At 45.2% G+C, this 16,027-nt stretch overlaps 1 protein-coding gene across 1 annotated transcript in view; it reads right to left on the bottom strand.

Annotated features, from left to right (window-relative positions):
• The window catches only part of ZNF704 (zinc finger protein 704), a 209,980-nt gene that overhangs the window by 158,698 nt on the left and 35,255 nt on the right, over nucleotides 1-16,027 (bottom strand). The window lies entirely within an intron of this gene.

The following is a 16,027-nucleotide window of genomic DNA, read 5'->3' as shown; positions in this document are numbered from 1 at the left end:
CTTCAAACTATCAGCCAAATATATCCAGGACTGACTAGAACATGGAAAATATTCTTTTACACCAGGTTAGGCTGAAAAAGGAGAGCAAGAAATAGAATGGACTCGATTTCACTTCTCCAAGGGGGCTTCAAAAAGGTCTGAGAAAATGAAAAAACAATGGCCTTTCCCCACAAACTCTGATGCCTCCTTCACGTGTCTATTCATCGAGGCGTCCGCTCTAATGTTTTACCGTTCTCCTTTCTAGTTGTTGTCTGTGCATTGTTTGTGTTGTTTCCTGTATTGTTTTCATGAATTCCCGCAGGGTTTTTGCCCTGTGTCTGCAGGATCTCTTGGGGAACCCTATCTTTGGAATTCGACTCTCAGCAGGTGCTCCAGTCCTGCATTTCCACAAGAATGTCTTTGGCCTCCTTTATTCTGCTCATTTATCCGCTTCATCACACCCTAAATCTTCCTGTGACTTCTGACTGTCGGCTCTCTCTGGAGCCATGAGGGGCACTGATGGCCTGCATCCACGGGCTGACGTCTGTTCGATTTGTTGATGAGTTTTGCATCATCCCTTTCTCTTTGGAATGTCTGTCTTCCTGTGTATTGTTTAATTGGCATTGCTTTGTGGTTCTTGTCTACGTGTGACTTTGGTGTTTTCTACTGACTGGGTATAGCTTCTTCTTAGTTATGGTTGCCCATACCCACATGGGAGTCCTCTGTGGTACTTACTGAAGGCAGGAGGGGACGTTCTTTCCCGGGTACTGGTTGACACGTGTTGGGTAGACAGGGCTCCTCCACAGCTCTTGCTGGCTCCTGAGGTCCTCGGTCTTCTGGTGGCAAGGGCAGGGCATTGCTGTGTCTGCTGTCAGGGAAGGAGTGCTGGCTAATGGACAGGGTAGGGCTACTGGGCATGCACAGACTTCTCGGTGGGTGGTGGGCTATCGGGCGGTTCCAGTGCAAGTTCAGTGCAGGAAGTGTTTGGGTGTGGGATGTGAGGCAGTCCGCTCCACTCAGGAACCCCACAGAGCAGTTCAACTTAGTCATAGACGGTCACTAGGAGCCTGGTTTGACCCCATGGCAGCTGGTGGGGGGTTTTTGCTTTGAGATACAGTCAGTGAGAATCAGAATGTTGTATTAAAACAACATAATGCTTTCTTGTTAGCATTTCTTCTAGCTAAAAGCATTTAAATATTATTTGTCTACTTGCTTTGTGTCAAAAAGGCAGAGAAATACAGCAAAGAAATTTGTTTAATCTAGCTCTTGAATTAAGCATCTAATCTTCTAAAATACCGGTCCTAACCCTGGATGCAGCAACAGTGGCTTTCACCACCTCTAGGACGGTTTCCTGATTTCCATGAAAATATGCCTGCCTTGGTTCCCAATTTCTCTCTGCACCCCGAAGACTCCCAATCTGCTCCAGTGTGTCTGCAGACAGCAGCGCACCACACTGTCGCCTCCCCACCTTTGAGCCTTGGCCCTCCTCCGCGCCCTCTTCAGACAGCACGACTGTGTGCTCACTGCAGAAGCAAGGGCACTCCTCGGTGGAAAAATACCACATCCACTTGGAGAAGCAGGTGGTGTGTCTCCTAGGATGGAGCCGAGAGTACTGTCTCTTCCTCTCTGACGAGGAGGAGAGCTATTAGCACATCAGCAAATAAAGTCACGCATGATGAATTTTAAGTGCTGCCTCACAAATGAAAATGTGTTAAATTTTGAAAATCAGCTCTTAAGAAAGTGTTTTAAGTCCGTTATTCAACCCAAACGCTTAACTATCAGGCCAGATGACTTTCAAAATGCTCATAATTCATTTTTTTCTTACTCTCTGAGAAACACCACCTGAGGTGGGTGTCACACAAGGGCCATGACACTCAGTCCCCTCCTTGGCACATCCAGTGTTGACACCAGACTTGTTCTACAGGTGTCATCTGGAGCACACAGCCTGTTTTACGTCTAGTCCAGGCAGGCAAAGAAAAGGCTGACTGTTTAAATGGAGATGACTGCCGTTAACGTGCTTCCACGATTCCACCTGGGAATCAGAGAGGAAACAACAAACACACATGGGCGATGAAATGTTGGCTACCAGCGCCAACCGATTCCACGTTCTTCCTTTCCATTCTCCGAAGGTCCTGTTTCCCACGAAAAATGGCTCCTTTGAAGTCTCATAGGACCAAACCAGGGTTTGATGAAACACTGAGCAAAACACCATCGCCAAGAGAAGGGGCTTGCCCAGCCCCCTTGCCTTGCCACTGCAGGGGACTGTCCAGTTTTGATTGGGACTGTTAAAAAAAAGCAGGAGAAAGACAAGGTTTTCTACTCCCATAAAGAGTTATGGATTGTTAAAAGAGCTATACGACCCCCAATAAAATAACTTATTAAAATAATAAACAAAAATTTTTAATAATAAAACAAAATCTTCATGGTAAACATTTCTGGCATTGGCTGACTTCTAGATTTGACAACTGCTCTTCAGGACCATATTGACCTCAGGCTGAACACACACACACACACCACACACAACACACACACACACACACACACTTCCCATTTGACTGAAGCACAAGCACCTGATGTGCTGGAACAAACCTGCCTAAGGTCTCTTTTGAGATCAAAGGAATAGATTCAGCGCAGCTGGGGAGTTCCAAAGGAAATGCAAGGACTCTCATTTCAAGACAATGCCGTCTCCACTCATAAATATGGCAGCAGACAGGGTCACGGTGCAGAAAACTCTGCTTCCTGGAATGCCACGCACATCAATCAAAGTCCACAAAGACTCACTGCTTACTAGGAGGTGCTGCCCAGGCCGGGGCTTGCGCAGAGGTTAGGAGATAACCACATGCGATGTTCAGGTGAAACTTAGCAGGTGATAAAGAGAAGCAGCCATAAGTTGGTTTTTCAATTGTGTCTTGAATGTCTCCAATAATTACCTCTCTCCCACATTTTAGCCAATGGGCAAAACCCAACAGATTTAGAGCAGAAGATTCAGGCCCTACTTATGTTAAGAAAACACTGAGCCAGAAAATACTACCAAAATGATTTGTGACTTACATAAATCCACATAAATAAATGCACTATTGTCAGGTCCACTGATGAAGGGAAACAACCACACTTTTTAGACCTGTTTTAGCCTGGGTAGACTCGAGAAACAAATTCATGGATACTCCTATGTGTATAATAAAGAGCTTTATATACAAGAGCAATTGAATATTAAGAAAACATCCCTGCCCAGTCCAGATCAAGTCCATAAGTCCAATATTAGCACATACCTATAATCTGTAAAGTCCTCTATAAATTCCAATCTATAAAGTTCTCTTTAGACTCACGAAACACATGCAATGATGCCGAATGCAGGAAAATCAGAGGCCAGTAGGTTGGAAGTCTTGTGGATCCAGTGGCGTTGTAAGCATCTCAGCACTGGCAGGCGTCTCCACGTGGTTCCTTCAGCTCCAGAACTCTGCCTCAGGTAGCTTCATGTGGCTTCTCCTCAGAAATGTCACACAGGGAGTGAGGCCTTGTCAGTAGAAAAGAGTATCTCCTGCCTCCAAGGAGGAAATATAAGAATTCCCAGAATCCTCAGGAGACGGCTATGCCCACACAGAGCCCTCATTGGCTATATCAAGATTGACAGGCTAGCTCCACCCCTACACTCTTAATCCTCAAACTGACATCAGATTATGTAACTACCACAATACCTATTAAAATACAGACAGCTTAGTATTTAGTAAGCAAAATAAAACTTTGTAAACCTCAGCTGACTACTTTTTAAAAAAAAAATCACAAAATAGGTTTATAGTTGAACAGATTTCTCCTCTAGCTTTGGGCAAAACGCTGGGAGAAGAAAGATCTACTACTGCTGACACACAATTAAAACCACAGCCAGGGAGCTTCGTTTCCTTGAGACAACAAACAGATGAAGTCCCAAGTTCTGTGGACACATCTGAGTAAGTCAAAGGGCTTCTTTAAGATCCATGAGCGGCAGAACCCCAGACTTGCTCCCTCTCCTTTTATTTTCTGAGTTACTTTATGTCCAGTATAGGAACATACCAGACATTTGTGTGCCATGGACCCGATTATTACTAGGAAATATATTCTCCCCAAAGTGACTTCCGGTTGAAATCAATAAGTTGCCCATTGTATTTCTGTTTAAGTTGCCTCAAATGAAAAAGATAATTATCAATTATCAATGTGAACATGGATTTGAGGCTTACATACTGATGGTCAACCACAAAATGCAACCTCTCCCTTAGGTTTGTAGCAATATTGCTCTTCGACTCCCAAGGTTAGTTTTCATGTTGCAAAACATGCTTATATTGCTTATTTGTTGGGGATGAATCAGGGAAACTCGTTAGTCCTGGAAACGATGTACATAGGCTAACCCAATTCTTAAATACAGCACTCACAGGCGTAATGCTTTTTATTACGATTAAGAAGCACAATATAAACAAAATGCCATCTTACCCACCTTGTGTTCCCCCTCAAACTGTGGTACAGCTGTCTAGCTCTCTCAAAACTGTTAATTCTGCACGATCATTAACACTCCCAGCTTAGTATTTGTAAAATCACATAGCGTGTGAAAAGAGTCGAGGTGGCAGTTAGAAAAACCACTTGGTTCATGTTTTCATCACCTGTGACTAGGGGGGAACAGCTTCTCCAAAACACGATTCACAAGGACAGGTACTTAAGATAGAGTTCTGTGCTTTCCTCAGTGGCCTCTGGAGAACTTGGTAAAACCTGGCTGCGTTACTGACCCTGACACCACCCGGGCAAGAAACAAAAGGGTCTCTTTCTATTGAGAGCTGCTGTGAAATGACTCCTCTGTGATGGAAAGCAACCTCCCTTTTCTTTGTCATATGTGGTCGCCGACTGGCTGCAGAGACTAGCAGATGACCGTAGAAGATGCTATTCGTGGGAAGGAGCATCGTACGCAGGAAATTCTATATGGGACGGAATGCTATTTGGAGCTTGGGGGGGGGGGGCGGGAAGAAGCTGGGTTTCTGAACTCTGCTGAAGAAACAAATGAAATGTACACCAGTTAAAACAAATCCTGAGTGGGTAAAGTAGACAAAATATTGCCATACATAGTAATGAAGCCATACAAGTGATGCCTGTCTCAAGAAAAGGCAATCCTTGCAAATCACGGTTTACTGTTGTCAGTGCCTGTGTCCAATGAGCTCCAACCCATGGCGACCGACCCCATGCACAGCAGGACGAGCTGCTGCCTGACCCCGTTCCAGCCGCACCATCCGGGGTATGCTCAAGTCTATGCTGGGGCCTGGGTCTTTTGAGGGACCTCTACCCAAGGGGCTCAACTCCCTAGTCCTGTATCCAACACTATTCTGCTGCCACGCACGCACTTTTTGCTTGCTAATTTTTTCCCCCCAAGTAAATTCCAAAGTGTCTCTCTTCCTAGTCTGTGTGAGTCTGGAAGTCCCTCTCCACCTGTCCACCATGGGTGACCTTGCTGGGATTTAAAATACTCAGGGCATAGTTTCCAGCATCACAGAGACATGCAAGTCACCACAGTCAACACACTTGATAGATGAGTGGAAGGGAGATGTAAAAGGTGATTAGTTACCTTAAATCAAAATTTGTGCAAATATCAAGCACGTCTGGTATTTTTTTTGCATTATGGTTTGACTGTGTAAAGTGGTCTAGCAAACCCACTGCCATCATATGGATTCTGACCGCGAGGGACACCATAGGACCGAGCAAAGTAACCCTGGACTGGCGTCATTACAGAGACGGAATGCCACCTCCTCTCCTTGTCTGGGGGTGGGGGTGGGTCTGAACTGCCAACGTTTTGGAGAATAACCTAGTGCTTGTTACCCCTGGTAGGCTCCAAGTAGCCTCCATACTGTTCTTTGTAAGTATACTCATTGTGTGAGCATGCAGGTTAGCATTGTTTGATAAAAAAGAAAGAAAGAAAAACACCCAATGCTACTGAATTGGTTCAGTTCAAGTACCCCTTCTGAACTGCCATAAATCTTTACAGGAACAGCCAGCCTCATCTTGCTCCCACTGGTAGGTGTGACCTCGAGATTAGCATCCCAATTCCACTGTGCCCCAGGGCATCTTAGTAGTATTTAAACAAACGAACAAACAAAACCCACTGCTGACTCCAGTGAAGTCTACAGGCCAGCGGAGCACTGTCCTCCAGGGTTCAGCATTACAGGTAGACGCAAATCAGCATGAATAAATCAAACTCCGCTCACCCTCCATCTAGATCTACTCTTTTGTGCATTTTACTGATTTTCTTGAGATGTGTACATATGTAAATATATTAATGCATAAACATAGGTGTACATATGTAAATATATTAATGCATAAAAATAGGGGTATTGGCCTATTACATATATTTATATGGCAATACACTGAGGCAATGGATGGACTCTGGGCCTCCACTTACGCACTCCCTCAACACAAGAACCAGCCACCTTCTCCTTCCAGATGCCCCAGTCAGAGCATCTTCAGCCACGCGGACCATTCTTCCTTGGCTCACCCTGCCCCAGCCCCCATGTGCTGTGCTGTGGAGCGGGCCTTGTGTCGCACTGACAGCCCTCTTCCCTGCTGCTTTCGTCCTGGGAAAGGCTTTCAGAATTTTCACTCAGATTTCTACATCTGTCGCTGAATTATTTTTTTCTGCCTTCAGTATCAGAGCTTGTGGTGGTTAGCTTTGATGCCAATTTGGTACATCTATAAGAAGATAAAGGGCTTCTGGTGGCGTAGGGGTTACATGTTAGGTTGCATAACTGTAAGGTCAGTTGTTCAAAACCACCAGTCACTCCATGGGAGAAAGATGAGGCTTTCTACTCCTGTAAAGAGTTACAGGCCTATGCAACCACGAGGTGTCGAAGGGATCAGGTGTAAGGCATCATCAGAACAAAAAATCTTACCATAGTGAATGATGAGGGGAGTGTGGAGTGGAGATCCAAAGCCCATTAGTAGGCCACTGGAGATCCCCTTGCAGAGGGGTCTCGGGGAGGAGATGAGCCAGTCAGGGTGTGATGTAACAATGATGAGAAATACAACTTTCCTCTAGTTCCTAAATGTTTCCTCCCCACTCCCGCTACCATGACTCGAATTCGATCTTGCAAGTCTGGCTAGACCAGAGGATGTACACTGGTACAGATAGGAACTGAAAATACAGGGAATCCAGGATGGATGAGCCCTATAGGACCAGTGGTGTGAGTGGCAAAACAGGGAGGGTAAAGAGAGAAGGGGTAGGAAAGAGGGAACCGATTACAGGGAACTGTGTGTGACCTCCTCCCTGGGGGACAGACAACCGGAAAGTGGTTGAAGGGAGACGTCGAACAGGGCAAGAAATGACAAAATACCCATTTATAAACAATCAAGGGCTCATGCGGGAGCGGGGAGCGGGGGGGGGGGGGGAAAATTGGGGCCTTATTTTGGGGGTTTTAGTTGGGGAGAAAATGTTTTGAGAAACGATGTACAAATGCGCTTTACACAATTGATGTGTGTATGGAGTGGGATAACAGTTGTATGAGCCCCTAATAAAATGTTAAAAAAAAAAAAAAAAAGGGTTACAGGCTTGAAAGTTCACAGGGGCAGCTTTACCCTCCTATCCTGTCGGGTTTGCTATGAGTCAGCATCAACTTGGCGGCAGTGAGTATGCAGTTTAGAGTAAGAAGCAGGGGTAGGATTCAGCCAGTTTGCACCAGTTCGGCAGAACTGATATCCAATTTTTGCTTAGTTCAGCAAATTGGTTGTTAAAATGGCATTTGTTGTGCTTGACACAATGGATGGATGTACGGATTGTGGTAAGAGTTGTATAAGCACCCAATAAAATGACTAACAAAAAAATGGCATTTGTAATAAGGGTTCTCTCTAAGGTAGGCGGCTGGGCAGTCACCCAATGTGTAAATCACAAATGTACATCCCTTACTCCTTTTTTAATGTTCATCTGTGCAAGTCATATTTATTCATTTCATAAAATTCTTTATATTTTGGATGAAATACTACATTTTTATTCCCCTGTGCTTGCTACTTCAGTAAACAAACATATAACAAGGAGAAAATGTGCCAGACAACCAAATTTTTGTTTGTCACATGCTGTCATTCTTTTCAGCTTTGCGTTATGCCCCCAATTCCCAAGAGAGATTATGAAGGAATTATTCAATTTCTAAAAGTGTTCAAAGGGCTAAAAATATTGTCAGAAAAAATTCTGTAAGTTAAGCTTAAGTAGAAAGGGTATTTTTCAAAGATGAACATAATATGTTCAGAGAAGAGATGTCCCCTGTTTCTAATCAATCCAACACAATGACTATTTTCTAATTGGCCTGCCTCTAAGAGAATGGGATCCTACTCCTACAGTGAAAAGATCATTAGGATAAATCATACAGCTGATGATACCCAGATAAAAGCAAAGAACATGGCATAAACATAGATGTGTACATATGTAAATATATTAATGCATAAAAATAGGGGTATTGGCCTATTACATATATTTATATGGCAATACACTGAGACAATGGATGGACTCTGGGCCTCCACTTAAGCACTCCCTCAACACAAGAACTCTTGGGTCTAAGAATGTGGCCCTGGGTGATGCCCACCTCCCCGACACAATCGCTGAAGACAAACTGAGTGCATAAGCAAATGTGATGAAGAAAACAGATGGTGCCCAGCTATTAAAAGATATAGCGTCTGGGGTCTAAGAAGCTTGAAGCCAAACAAGCGGCCATCTCACAGGGAATCAACAAAAACCACATGGAAGAAGCACACCAGCCTGTGTGGTCATGAGGTGTGGCTGGGAATAGGTATCAGAAGTTCAAAAATAAACCACCTCATCGAGGTGATGGAAAGTGATCAAAGTAGAGACCTAAATATGTATAAATAATAATAACAATACATACTATATTAAGGGTTCACAGGGGTAGCAGGGAGGAGGAGGGAGTGGGGAAAGAAAGAAGAGCTGATAAAGGTGCGTTCATGTGTTTAAAGGAACAGAGCTGTGACCAACAAGGCCCCTTAAAAAATTGTAGATGGAATTTAAACATTTTCATAATAATTATAATTGTACAGTAAATCACAGCGGGAGCCATCTTGCCTTTAGGGCACACACTAGAATTAGACTGCAGATTTTTTCCAATTAAGCATTTCCTGAGCCACTCACAAAAACAAACAAAAAACGAAACCCACTGATATCAAGCCCATTCAGATTCACAAGCAACCCTGGAAGAAAGGGGAGAACGCCCCTCTGGAGTTGAGACCACCTCTTTACAGAAGTAGAACGTCTCATCTTTCCGGACCTATGGATGCTGCAAAGTCTCCCTCTCTCTGGGAATGCCCTGCCGGTCCCTCAGCTAACCCGAGAAAACAACTGTCGGAGAAAATGACTCTTACTTCCATCCGTGGGAACAGCATTTTCTTAACACACATTGGCTTAGCGGGGGAAGAGAAGGCCCTGCCTTCAGGACAAATGAAAGCTGGGCTGGAAATGCAAAGCTAACACTAACATTCTGGAAGTCACATAATCCACTGCAGTCACCACCAAGTTCCGTGCGGTGATCAGTCACCAGAAACGTGACCGGTGCAGATGTAGAGAAGCTCCGAGAGTAAAATATGTGCTGGGCTTCAAAGACTAGGTATGAAAAGGAGGAGGAGACATACATAACTTTTTACACTGATTACATGTTAAGACAATGGCATTTGGGATTTATTGGGTTAAACAATTGCTCATGAATTTTACCTGTTGCTTTCCCCGTTTAAAAAATATAAGTATTAGGAACTTTGCAATTACATACGTGGTTCACATAGAAATTTCAGTGGACACTCCTGCGCAAACATTAGTCTAAACATTCAAATAAGTAGCCAACATCCTATTTATCATTTTTTTCCCCATTATAAAACTGCATGTGTTGGCAGGGGGAGGCGTAGAATGGGTACTGGTGGGAATTCAATGATTATAACTTGTTTAAATTTAGAACAGATGTTTATAACAGAGAGGGAAAAAGGTTTTGCATCTAATATAAGCATCACCAATTCTGCAGAGGTAATCTGGAGCCTGATGGTGTAGTGGTTAGGCGTTGTAGCAGTTCTAAATCACCAGCCACTCTGGATGAAGATGGGACTTTCTACTCTCACAAAGAGTTACAGACTCCGAAACCCACTGGGGCAGTTCGTCCCTGCCCTATCGGTCGCTAAGAATCAGTCTGATGGAAGTGAGTGCATGTGGGAGCAGAAGTACCTATGGCAAGTGGAGAGAGCAGAAAGCAGCACTCAAACATTGGATTTTGGAACATTCCCATTTATTCTACCTGCTCATGGATGACTGAAGACATTGCAAAGGGTAATACTGTCTCTACTGACTTTTAACTTACACGCTGACTTTCGAAGTGAAATCCTAAGCAAAGATGGGACTTCATTGTAAACGCATGATGCAATGTGCTTCCTCAGATCATGATTGGTAATTATGCTGGCTGGTATCATGTTCCTCTCTCCATCCTACTCTCGGGATAGGATCTGTGCCTTACAACGACCATTCTGGCTGCTGTGAGGAGAAAAGGCGGCAGAGGTCAGGCGGGCGGTGCGCACTTGACTGTCTGGGGCAGTGGGAACAGTTGGAGCTGGATCCCGGCATCCGAGTCTGTCCAGCTCCTTTGTGGAGGTTGTTTCCGTCCTTCCGGGAGGCCACAAACAAGAAGGTATTCATGTTTCTCTGCACAGGCTCACACATGTAATTTTTCTCCTCCAAATATTCTGTACAACAAACTTAAGAGTGGTTGTTGTTTTTTTTTATTATTTTCCCCAACTAGTTTCTGTTTGGCTATAGAGTGTATGCCTGGAACATTTATGACCTTGTATTCCAATTTACTTGTAGTTTGGGCCATTTCCTAACTTTGACTCAAAGGCTAACAAGTTTCTTGAGCTCTGTTGAAAGATACAATTCTCAGGATAACTTCCCATAAAGAGATGTTTTGTTTTATCCAACAAGTGATAAGGATGACATCACTACATTTTAAAATCCTGCAAAACAAACAGCACCATATGGTTTATTTTCTTCCAATCACAACCTAACAATCTGTAATATTCTAATAAACTTCTGTTAGATCTGAATTTTTTTTTTTCTGGCCGAAGTTCTCTTTTTTTTTCCCCCTCACTACAACTGGTTTGCTAATAGCCTTCCTTAGCTATACAGTTATAATTAGAAGACAGTTACTACTTCGCACAATCAAATCATAATCGCTGTTTGGGTGAAATCCAACCAATTTAAGCATCAGTTAACACCCCCCCCACACACACACACACACAAAACAATGCTTGGAAAAAACAGAACAAATGTCATGGTCTAATAATCTAAGCTACTTGATAATGGTTGCCTAATTGTTCAACTTTCTTAAGAGCTGGATAGAAGCAATACTGTAACTATCAATGCATGTTATGGCATCACAGTTGTAAGAAAGTAAATTTATGTTCCCTGATATTACTGGTGGCAAAAAGGACAAGAGTTCATGTGGCAGTACTTGGCCTTTCTCTTACATCTCAGGTCTGCTCCTTAATGAGTCCCTGATGTTTCTGAATCTAGTATTCACCAGCTATAGGCACCGAAACTAGAATGAATGAAGCTCACATAGCTGTTTCTGACTGCCCACCCTCCATTTTCTGAGCCTTAACATCCAACCTTTCCAGCAACTCTGTGAGTTACTCAAAAACCCACTGCCACGAGGCTGACGCCGGCTCTTCGTAACCTTACAGGACCGAGTAGAAGTACTCCTTCGAGTTTACAGGACTGTAAACTTTCATGGGAGCACACTGGCCTTGTGGTTGGCCCAATGCTTAACCCACTCCCCCCCAGGATTCCTTGAGTGCCTCAATAGGCTTTCAAAAAACGTCCATCCCTTATAAATCAGGAGCCCCGACAGCCCTGTCTGGTAAGCACTGGACTCTCAACTACAAGTTTGGTGGCTCAAACCCACCAGGCGCTCTGCTGCAGGAGACAGTCAAGGCTCTCAGCTCTCATAGCACAGGTTCCCACACATACGTGGCTGACTTTTTCAGAAACCAAAACAAAAGCTCAGCGCCTCCTGGGCAGTTAGAAGCTTCTGTACCGTTGCCACAATCTCGGATAAAGTACAGGCACCTGCTTTGCCGCTCCCCTTGGACCTGTGCAGCGTCGCCCTCCTCACGCACCTCCTTGGCAAGCGCTGCAGAGCTTGTGCGGTGTCACTGTGGGTAGGAACCAGCTCGACGGCAGTGAGTTTGGGTTTGACTCTGACACACTCAGCCAGAGGTTTCTTCCACGGCTTACACCCAGGAGAGTTCAGTTCGACCTCAGAAGCATACCTCACATCTGTCCATTTGTCTTCTTCCCAACCGTGAGCACTGTGGTCCTCGGCACTCTGACCTCTTTTCTGCAAACATGTGGTCGTTTTCTCACGGGCCTCTCGGCTTCCATGTGAGCCCTTTTCCGCTCGACACCTAAAACTCAATCTGATCTTTCATAAACAGAGCAGCACCAACCGTGCTATCTGCCTCTTTGACAGCCTTCAACAGCTTATTGTTAACATTTTTATTTTTAATCTTCAAGATTAAAATATGGAATTCAACATCATCTGGTGACTGCCCGTGCCTTCCAATTCCATCTCTAATTATTCTCCACTACGGGCTTCTTTCTCACACTCCTGACCCGAAACACCTTCCTTCCCCCGTCAGTGAAGCCCGCTCTTCCTCTCCTCCCCCAGGGCGTGGCTACATGGTCCTTCCTTCAGCGAGGCCTTTCCCGGTGCCACAGTTGAATGGGAGTCACCTTGTCTGACTCTCATCCTGTCCTGTCCATCCCATCTACTGACAGAAGAAGGCTGCTTCAGGATCGGAGGAAGGCTCGCTAACGACGACCGGTGACAAGCGGATGACACAGCACGGGCGGTGGCAAAGGAAGAGGGCGGGAAGCACTTCCCAACACCGATCGACAGTCAGTCTTTCGTCCAGAGTACAACGAAATCTACCGAAAATTAAAATCCTCCTAATTGGGCCTCGAAGCAGCGTTATGGTCAGTGGAGAAGACCATGAAATTGCCAAGGATTTCATTTTGCTTGATTCTACAATCAATCCTCATGGAAGCAGCACTGGGGTCATGATAGTGGGGGTGAGGAAGCCTCAAGGAACCAGAGGAATAAAGTGTGTTTCATCCATGCTTTACTGCACCCTGGTGACTCATCCCTTCCCTGTGGCCCCTCTGTGGGGAGATTGTTCCACTGTCTACAGATGAGCTTTGGATTTCTGCTCTAGCCTCCCTCGTTCTCAACAATATGTTTTTGTTTGTTATGTGTCTGTTGATGCCCATTACCTGGTCCCTATGACTCATGATAGCACCAGCAGTATGCTTCTTCCTTTGGACTTGTTGCTTCTCTGCTGAAAGGCGGCTTGTGTAACTTCAAACCTTTTAGATCCCAGATGCTATATCTTTTAATAGCCGGGCACCATCTGCCTTCTTCACATTTGCTTATGCACCTGCATTGTCTTCAGTGATTGTGACGGGAGGGGGAACATCTCAGATTGCCCATTTGTTTTTGTTTTTTTAAATCAATTTATTGGGGCTCATACAATTCATCACAATACATAGATCAATTGTGTAAAGCACATCTATACATTTGTTGCCCTCATCATTCCCAAAATTCGCCAGCCTCTAATTTTCCTTCCCCCCCCCCTCCCCTTCCCTTCCTCCTCCCCTCTCCCCCATGCACTCCTAATAATTTATAAATTATTATTGTATCTTATATTACACTGTCCGGCGTCTCCCTTCACCCACCCCTCCGCTGCCCGTCCCCCAGAGAGGAGGCCACACGTAGCTCCCTGTGATCCATTCCCCCCTATTACATCCCCTTTCCCTCCTGGTATCGCCACTGTCACCCCTGGTCCTGAGAGGTTCCTCTGTCCTAGATTCCCTGCGTTCCCAATTCCCGTCTGTACCGCTGTGCATCACCTAGTCCAACCAGGTCTGCAAGGCAAAATTGGGGTCCTGGTAGTTGGGGGGAGGAAGTGTTCAAGAACCAGAGGAAGGTTGTGGGCTTCATTATTGCTATACTGAACCCTAAGTGACTCGTCTCCCCACTACCCCTCTGCAAGGTATGTCCAGTTGTCTAGAGATGGGCATTGGGTCTCCATCACACGCCACCCTCATTGACGAGGATATGATTCCCCCACCCCACCTTTGGTGTTTTTAGCCTGGTCCCTTTGGCCCTTCATGATCACACATGTTGGTGTGCTGCTTCCATGTGGGCTTTGTTGCTTCTGGGCTAGATGGCCGCTTGTTTACTTTCAAGCCTTTAAGTCCCCAGACGCTATAGGTCTCGATAGCTGGGCACCATCAGCCTTCTTCACCACATTTATGCCCATTTGTTAGAACAAAGTGTTCTTGTATCGAGGGAGGGTATGAGCAGAGGCCCGAAGTCCATCCCCTACCTCAGCGTATTGCTGTACAAATCTATGTACATAGGCCAATGCCTCTATTTTTGCGGATTAATGTATTGACATAGGTACACCATTATGTTTATACCTCTATCCACTGCTTTGCTCTTTCCTGGGGCATGCCTTCCGTGCCTATCCTATATAGAAAGGTAGGTACACCGACTATGACAAAGCCCAAACTGATTTAAAAAAAAAGATTGAAAAGAACAAAGGGGAAGAAACAAGAAGAAAAAGAAAAGAGAAAGGAAAAGGAAAAAAAAAGAAGAAGAAATATACAAAAATCCTGGGTCTGTTCGCTGGCCTTCAAGACTGTCCAGGAGCTGCCCCTCCCAGCCTGGAGTCCCCCCCTCGGGGCTCCTCAGGGGCTCCGTACCTCTGTCTTGCTCCGGCTGCTGGTCTGGTATGCTCCCTTCTCGGTCTGCTCCGCTGTGGAGGGTTCAGACCGCACTGCCTCCCCAACATGTGGCCTCAGAAATGTCCTGTCTCAGTCTGCTCCAGTAAGGGGACAGCGTGACACATGCTGTTGTTGGTTGCTAAGTCCCCTGTGTCCTATTAGCCCCACAGGAACGTCATCCTCCAGACATGGTGTGCCAGCATGGAGTCCAGTCTGTCTGTCTCTCTCTCTCTTCCTCCTCTCTCCCAGTCTGCTCCCGTGTGGGTGTAGCGTACTGGACCCTCTCCCCAACCTGTCGGTTCAGCGCTGCTCTCCGCGAGACCCACTTCCAAGAAGGGGATCAGGTTAGGGCCCACCCTGCAGCTCTCTCTTTTCATGCATTCTTCCATGTGGCCACACTGTCCTCATGGAAGGGTCTGTGTGCCCACTCCCGATTCTGTGGCGACAAGACCATTACTCACCCCCTGGGTGGGTTGGGGGCCTGCCTTCTTGTGATGGAAATGAATGTCAGCAGGTCATTCTCATTTATGTCATCTTTCGGGTCTATTGGAATTGAGGAACAGAGCACTACTTCTACTCACTAAAAATGCATATGTGTGTGTGTGTGTGTGTGTGTGTGTGTAATGCTCAATACGTGTCAGTGACAGACTAACTGCACAGCATATAATTAGTTTTGTTGGTTATAAACCAATTAATAGAGTCACAAGGATATGACTAAACTGTTACTGAGTCTATGAGAAACATGACTCCATTAATTGTCTAAGGATATTAAGCAAAACGTTTTTTTCTGAACACTTACAGTAAGACCCCTCCTTAGGAACAGGCAGGGAGAGGAAAGGAAGACAGGCTACTAATCATCTTCTTTTCCTTGACCTTATCCAGCATGGGCCTACCACTGCTTATGGTGATCCAATAACCCTGTAGAAGCTCTACACCAAACCCGAGCTCACTGCCATTGAGGCATTTCCAACTCACAGTGACCCCACATAGCAAAGGGAAGAATTGCCCCTGTGGGTTTCCAAGACTAACTCTTTTCACAGAGTAGAGAGCACCACCTTTTTTTTTTAATCGTTTTGTTAGGGGCTCATACGACTCTTATCACAATCCATACATACATCAATTGTGTAAAGCACATTTGTATATTCATTGCCTTCGTCATTCTCAAAATATTTGCTCTCCACTTAAGCCCCTGGCATTGGGTCCTCATTTTTCCCCCTCCCTCCC

Source organism: Echinops telfairi, unplaced genomic scaffold, assembly GCF_000313985.2.
Source record: "Echinops telfairi isolate 266 unplaced genomic scaffold, ASM31398v2 ScPeMD7_1;HRSCAF=3_0, whole genome shotgun sequence".
NCBI classification, from domain to species: Eukaryota; Metazoa; Chordata; class Mammalia; order Afrosoricida; family Tenrecidae; genus Echinops; species Echinops telfairi.
Note: the sequence above shows the minus strand (reverse complement) of the source record. Positions and strands in the feature narration are given on the sequence as shown.